We start from the raw sequence: 7,306 nt of genomic DNA, 5'->3' as shown, positions 1-7,306 counted from the left end.
GCTTCTTCATCTTCTTTGGACTTTATATGGTGGTGGGCAACCAACTTTAAGGTGCGACATGAGCCGTGTGGTCAGAATGTAACTCAGCTCCCTCCTTTTCCCTCAAGGGCTTTTATGACATTCTGTTTAAATGGCTGTCTATAGACAGAGTGGGTTTTGCATTCCTGCATTGTTTACTCATTAAACCACGAAGGAGTCATTTTAGGGTCAAATCCTAAATTGTATGTAAATCAAATTTTTACTTTGTCATGCATTGATGTCGATGGGAGACTAAGTGAAAATTTTACTTAAACGGACGTTAGGATTCTCCCCCTAGAGAGGATCCATCTTCTGTAATCCTCCTTAGTGTCTGCCCTTCATGTTGTTGCAACTCCCTTGTGTTCCCTCTGCTTCCTAAGTAAAATGTACTGTCAGGGAAAATATATACAAGCCATCTGGAAAATGTACTAAAAGTGGCAAGTGCATTGTTCTCCTTTGCTGGAATTTCTCTTTTGTAAATGACCTTTGGTTGTATATGACTTCCCATAAGGCTTTACACTTTAGGAAACGTTAACATTCAATCTTTAATAAAAATATAAGTGACATTTTCTTACTGCCTTGAGTATTTTTTATTATTTCTACACAGGGTTTGAGAAATGGGGTGGAAAGTAGGGGAGTGGCACTGGAGCTTTGGGGAGTGTCGTTACATTTGGCATCAGCGTGTAGGGGGGTTGTAAGGTTGTAATCATTACCTTTGATAGTGTACAGCATTGTGGACAGGGGACATCATACTGCACGATAGGGGACATCATACTGCACGATAGGGGACATCATACTGCACGATGAGGCACATTGAAGCTGTCGAACAGGTTGTTGAGGTACATTGTACTTACTTTTTAAATGTGGATAGACTCATGTCGATCCTTAATAGGGGATATTTCCTGTCAAGTTTCAAGCCACAAACATACATTACTACCACATATTGCAATGGGTGTAGGGATAGAGATTTGTACACATGTACATAATAAACATATTCAAGGTATCATTAGTTTCTAAACACATACAGAACCAGTCAAAAGTTTGGACACACCTCATTGCAGGGTTTTTCTTTATTTTCACTATTTTTTACATTGTAGAATAATAGTTATAACATCAAAACTATGAAATAACACATATGGAATCATGTAGTAACCAAAATATTGTTAAAACAAATCAAAATATATTTTATATTTGAGATTCTTCAAAGTAGCCACCCTTTGCCTTGATGACAGCAATCTACTGCACACACACACATTGGCTCCCTCATACACTCCGGTCTCTGACCTTTGTAGCGTAGCTCCAGGCAGTTGAGTGTCGGGGGTATGAGGGTGGAAGGTCTCAGGGAGGAAGCACAGGGCAAAGGTGAAGTTAGGAGCCATGGAGACTACTGGAGAGCCTTACTCAGGACCAGGAGTCTGACGACTGCCCATCTGACGAGAGGAGAACACACACATGGGTTAGATATGAAAACACCACTTACAAAACACAGACACACACAAATCACAGCAAATACACACCCAGACAAAACGCACACAGGCACATGATATAAACACACCAAGGTATGAAAGCTGCATTTTTTTTATCCTCAAAGATCAGGTTGCTGAGAGACTGGGCAAACTACCCATCAGCAGGAAGTGCCTGCGGGCCTTAAAGTGCCTATCCACCCCCAGCTCTACAAAGAAGTAGTCCACCACCACCTTGTTGACCAAGGATACACTGAGGGAGAGAGAGAGGGGGGGGGGGGGGTTAACAGGAGTACGAAATAGTCAGTGCTAAGCACACAAATAGAGAGATGTTGTCGAGGAAAAGGCTCACAAAAACAGACATGGTGAGATTCTACTTCAAAATATATGTGTATAATACATTTCTGGTTACTTCAATAAAATAGCTTAAAAACAAATAGATGACCACTGTTTATTTCCTGGCCAACTTTAGACTGGAGTAGTCCGTTCCTGATACCGTATGATGCAATGGCCTTTTATCAATTCGATCTTGCTCACCTCCTGCATACTCTCTCCTCCGTCATCTCTCACCTCCTTTTGGAAAAGGTCAAAGTTAATCGAGGATAGTCGGCGAGGAGCGTGAACGTGGATGAAATGAGATTGCTCAAAATGAGTCTCCTTCTCCACTCATGTGTCATTAGGCTAATTACGTTTCCAGGGCTGGATCCCAAAATAAATGTGTGAAGTGCTCAAAACAAATGAAGTCAGTTGTGCAGAAAGTTGTATAGATAAAACAATAAGTAGCATATTGTTTTTAAACTGTGCATGTTTTTCTCTGACAAAACAAAAGCTGATTCAAAGGGGGTGTGGCAGATTTCAAAACTCTTCTGCAGTAGGATACACATGAGGATCCTTGATGAAAGGTGGCTATCAAGGAGGGGAGGGAACTTTCATTTGCCTATTAACGAATTGACACACTTCTTGACCACTTATTGGTTTCCAGGTCACAGAGGAGAGAGGACGGAGGACTGTCTTTTGCCCAAACGAGAATCTCCCAGTGACTTGGGACTGTCATGAATGTGTGCACTATACCAGCCTTTCTCAAATCTCTCCCCAGGAAACACATTCCACGTGTTTGATATATTCCAGAGATAGCACACCTGATTCAACTTGTCAGCTAAGCATCAAGCCCTTATGTAGTGAATCAGGGGAACTAGTTCAGAGCTACAAGAAAATAGTGAAACACCTGGGAGTCCCGGAGGAGAGGATGAGAAGCACTGCACTAGACTACAACAGTGTGTGAAGTGCACTAATCAGGAGTTGACTGCATAACCTATACATTATTTGTACATGTAGGCATACATAGCTTCAGCGTGTAAATCAGCTAGAAAGATGTGTCGGCATCGAGTAATTGTCTCTGGCCCCCTCCCAGTTAGGGGGAGTGACGAGCTCTACAGCAGAGTCTCACAACTCAATCGCTGGTTGAAAACTGTTTTCTGCCCCTCCCAAAAGATAGAATTTGTAGATAATTGGCCCTCTTTCTGGGACTCACCCACAAACAGGACCAAGCCTGACCTGCTGAGGAGTGACGGACTCCATCCTAGCTGGAGGGGTGCTCTCATCTTATCTACCAACATAGACAGGGCTCTAACTCCACAATGAAATAGGGTGCAGGCCAGGCAGCAGGCTGTTAGCCAACCTGCCAGCTTAGTGGAGTCTGCCACTAGCATAGTCAGTGTAGTCAGCTCAGCCATCCCCATTGAGACTGTGTCTGTGCCTCGACCTAGGTTGGGCAAAACTAAACATGGCGGTGTTCGCCTTAGCAATCTCATTAGGATAAAGACCTCCTCCATTCCTGCCATTATTGAAAGAGATCGTGATACCTCACATCTCAAAATAGGGTTACTTAATGTTAGATCCCTCACTTCAAAGGCAGTTATAGTCAATGAACTAATCACTGATCACAATCTTGATGTGATTGGCCTGACTGAAACATGGCTTAAGCCTGATGAATTTACTGTGTTAAATGAGGCCTCACCTCCTGGTTACACTAGTGACCATATCCCCCGTGCATCCCGCAAAGGCGGAGGTGTTGCTAACATTTACGATAGCAAATTTCAATTTACAAAAAAGAAAATGACGTTTTCGTCTTTTGAGCTTCTAGTCATGAAATCTATGCAGCCTACTCAATCACTTTTTATAGCTACTGTTTACAGGCCTCCTGGGCCATATACAGCGTTCCTCTCTGAGTTCCCTGAATTCCTATCGGACCTTGTAGTCATAGCAGATAATATTCTAATTTTTGGTGATTTTAATATTCATATGGAAAAGTCCACAGACCCACTCCAAAAGGCTTTCGGAGCCATCATCGACTCAGTGGGTTTTGTCCAACATGTCTCTGGACCTACTCACTGCCACAGTCATACTCTGGACCTAGTTTTGTCCAATGGAATAAATGTTGTAGATCTTAATGTTTTTCCTCATAATCCTGGACTATCGGACCACCATTTTATTACGTTTGAAATCGCAACAAATAATCTGCTCAGACTCCAACCAAGGAGCATCAAACGTCGTGCTATAAATTCTCAGACAACACAAAAATTCCTTGATGCCCTTCCAGACTCCTTCTGCCTACCCAAGGACGTCAGAGGACAAAAATCAGTTAACCACCTAACTGAGGAACTCAATTTAACCTTGCGCAATACCCTAGATGCAGTTGCACCCCTAAAAACGAAAAACATTTGTCATAAGAAACTAGCTCCCTGGTATACAGAAAATACCCGAGCTCTGAAGCAAGCTTCCAGAAAATTGGAACGGAAATGGCGCCACACCAAACTGGAAGTCTTCCGACTAGCTTGGAAAGACAGTACCGTGCAGTATCGAAGAGCCCTCACTGCTGCTCGATCATCCTACTTTTCCAACTTAATTGAGGAAAATAAGAACAATCCAAAATTTATTTTTGATACTGTTGCAAAGCTAACTAAAAAGCAGCATTCCCCGAGAGAGGATGGCTTTCACTTCAGCAGTAATAAATTCATGAACTTCTTTGAGGAAAAGATCATGATCATTAGAAAGCAAATTACGGACTCCTCTTTAAATCTGCGTATTCCTCCAGGGCTTAGCTGTCCTGGATCTGCACAGCTCTGCCAGGGCCTGGGATCGGGAGAGACACTTAAGTGTTTTAGTACTATATCTCTTGACACAATGATGAAAATAATCATGGCCTCTAAACCTTCAAGCTGCATACTGGATCCTATTCCTACTAAACTACTGAAAGAGCTGCTTCCTGTGCTTGGCCCTCCTATGTTGAACATAATAAACGGCTCTCTATCCACCGGATGTGTACCAAACTCACTAAAAGTGGCAGTAATAAAGCCTCTCTTGAAAAAGCCAAACCTTGACCCGGAAAATATAAAAAACTATCGGCCTATATCGAATCTTCCATTCCTCTCAAACATTTTAGAAAAAGCTGTTGCGCAGCAACTCACTGCCTTCCTGAAGACAAACAATGTATACGAAATGCTTCAGTCTGGTTTTAGACCCCATCATAGCACTGAGACTGCACTTGTGAAGGTGGTAAATTACCTTTTAATGGCGTCAGACCGAGGCTCTGCATCTGTCCTCGTGCTACTAGACCTTAGTGCTGCCTTTGACACCATCGATCACCACATTCTTTTGGACAGACTAGAAACCCAAATTGGTCTACACGGACAAGTTCTGGCCTGGTTTAGATCTTATCTGTCGGAAAGATATCAGTTTGTCTCTGTGAATGGTTTGTCCTCTGACAAATCAACTGTACATTTCGGTGTTCCTCAAGGTTCCGTTTTAGGACCACTATTGTTTTCACTATATATTTTACCTCTTGGGGATGTTATTCGAAAACATAATGTTAACTTTCACTGCTATGCGGATGACACACAGCTGTACATTTCAATGAAACATGGTGAAGCCCCAAAATTGCCCTCGCTAGAAGCCTGTGTTTCAGACATAAGGAAGTGGATGGCTGAAAACTTTCTACTTTTAAACTCGGACAAAACAGAGATGCTTGTTCTAGGTCCCAAGAAACAAAGAGATCTTCTGTTAAATCTGACAACTAATCTTGATGGTTGTAAAGTCGTCTCAAATAAAACTGTGAAGGACCTCGGCGTTACTCTTGACCCTGATCTCTCTTTTGACGAACATATCAAGACTGTTTCAAGGACAGCTTTTTTCCATCTACGTAACATTGCAAAAATCAGAAATTTTCTGTCCAAAAATGATGCAGAAAAATTAATCCGTGCATTTGTTACTTCTAGGCTAGACTACTGCAATGCTCTACTTTCCGGCTACCCGGATAAAGCACTAAATAAACTTCAGTTAGTGCTAAATACGGCTGCTAGAATCCTGACTAGAACCAAGAAATTTGATCATATTACTCCAGTGCTAGCTTCCCTACACTGGCTTCCTGTTAAGGCAAGGGCTGATTTCAAGGTTTTACTGTTAACCTATAAAGCGTTACATGGGCTTGCTCCTACCTATCTTTCCGAGTTGGTCCTGCCGTACATACCTACACGTACGCTACGGTCACAAGACGCAGGCCTCCTAATTGTCCCTAGAATTTCTAAGCAAACAGCTGGAGGCAGGGCTTTCTCCTATAGATCTCCATTTTTATGGAATGGTCTGCCTACCCATGTGAGAGACGCAGACTCGGTCTCAACCTTTAAGTCTTTACTGAAGACTTATCTCTTCAGTAGGTCATATGATTGAGTGTAGTCTGGCCCAGGAGTGTGAAGGTGAACGGAAAGGCTCTGGAGCAACGAACCGCCCTTGCTGTCTATGCCTGGCCGGTTCCCCTCCACTGGGATTCTCTACCTCTAACCCTATTACAGGGGCTGAGTCACTGGCTTACTGGTGCTCTTTCATGCCGTCCCTAGGAGGGGTGCGTCACTTGAGTGGGTTGAGTTACTGACGTGATCTTCCTGTCTGGGTTGGCGCCCCCCCTTGGTTTGTGCTGTGGTGGAGATCTTTGTGGGCTATACTCGGCCTTGTCTCAGGATTGTAAGTTGGTGGCTGAAGATATCCCTCTAGTGGTGCGGGGGCTGTGCTTTGGCAAAGTGGGTGGGGTTATATCCTTCCTGTTTGGCCCTGTCCGTATCATCGGATGGGGCCACAGTGTCTCCTGACCCCTCCTGTCTCAGCCTCCAGTATTTATGCTGCAGTAGTTTGTGTCGGGGGGCTAGGGCCAGTTGGTTATATCTGGAGTACTTCTCCTGTCTTATCCAGTGTCCTGTGTGAATTTAAGTATGATCTCTCTAATTCTCTCCTTCTCTCTTTCTTTCTCTCTCTCGGAGGACCTGAGCCCTAGGACCATACGTCAGGACTACTGGGCATGATGACTCCTTGCTGTCCCCAGTCCACCTGGCCTTGCTGCTGTTCCAGTTTCAACTGTTCTGCCTGCAGTTATGGAACCCCTACCTGTCCCAGACCTGCTGTTTTCAACTCTTAATGATCGGCTATGAAAAGCCAACTGACATTTATTCCTGATTATTATTTGACCATGCTTGTCATTTATGAACATTTTGAACATCTTGGCTCTCTCTAATTCTCTCCTTCTCTCTTTCTTTCTCTCTCTCGGAGGAACTGAGCCCTAGGACCATACGTCAGGACTACCGGGCATGATGACTCCTTGCTGTCCCCAGTCCACCTGGCCTTGCTGCTGTCCCAGTTTCAACTGTTCTGCCTGCGGTTATGGAACCCCTACCTGTCCCAGACCTGCTGTTTTCAACTCTTAATTATCGGCTATGAAAAGCCAACTGACATTTATCCCTTATTATTATTTGACCATGCTTGTCATTTATGAACATTTT

The sequence above is a fragment of the Salvelinus namaycush genome, chromosome 8 (assembly GCF_016432855.1).
Source record: "Salvelinus namaycush isolate Seneca chromosome 8, SaNama_1.0, whole genome shotgun sequence".
In the NCBI taxonomy this organism is placed as follows: domain Eukaryota; kingdom Metazoa; phylum Chordata; class Actinopteri; order Salmoniformes; family Salmonidae; genus Salvelinus; species Salvelinus namaycush.
This window is presented reverse-complemented; position numbering follows the sequence as displayed.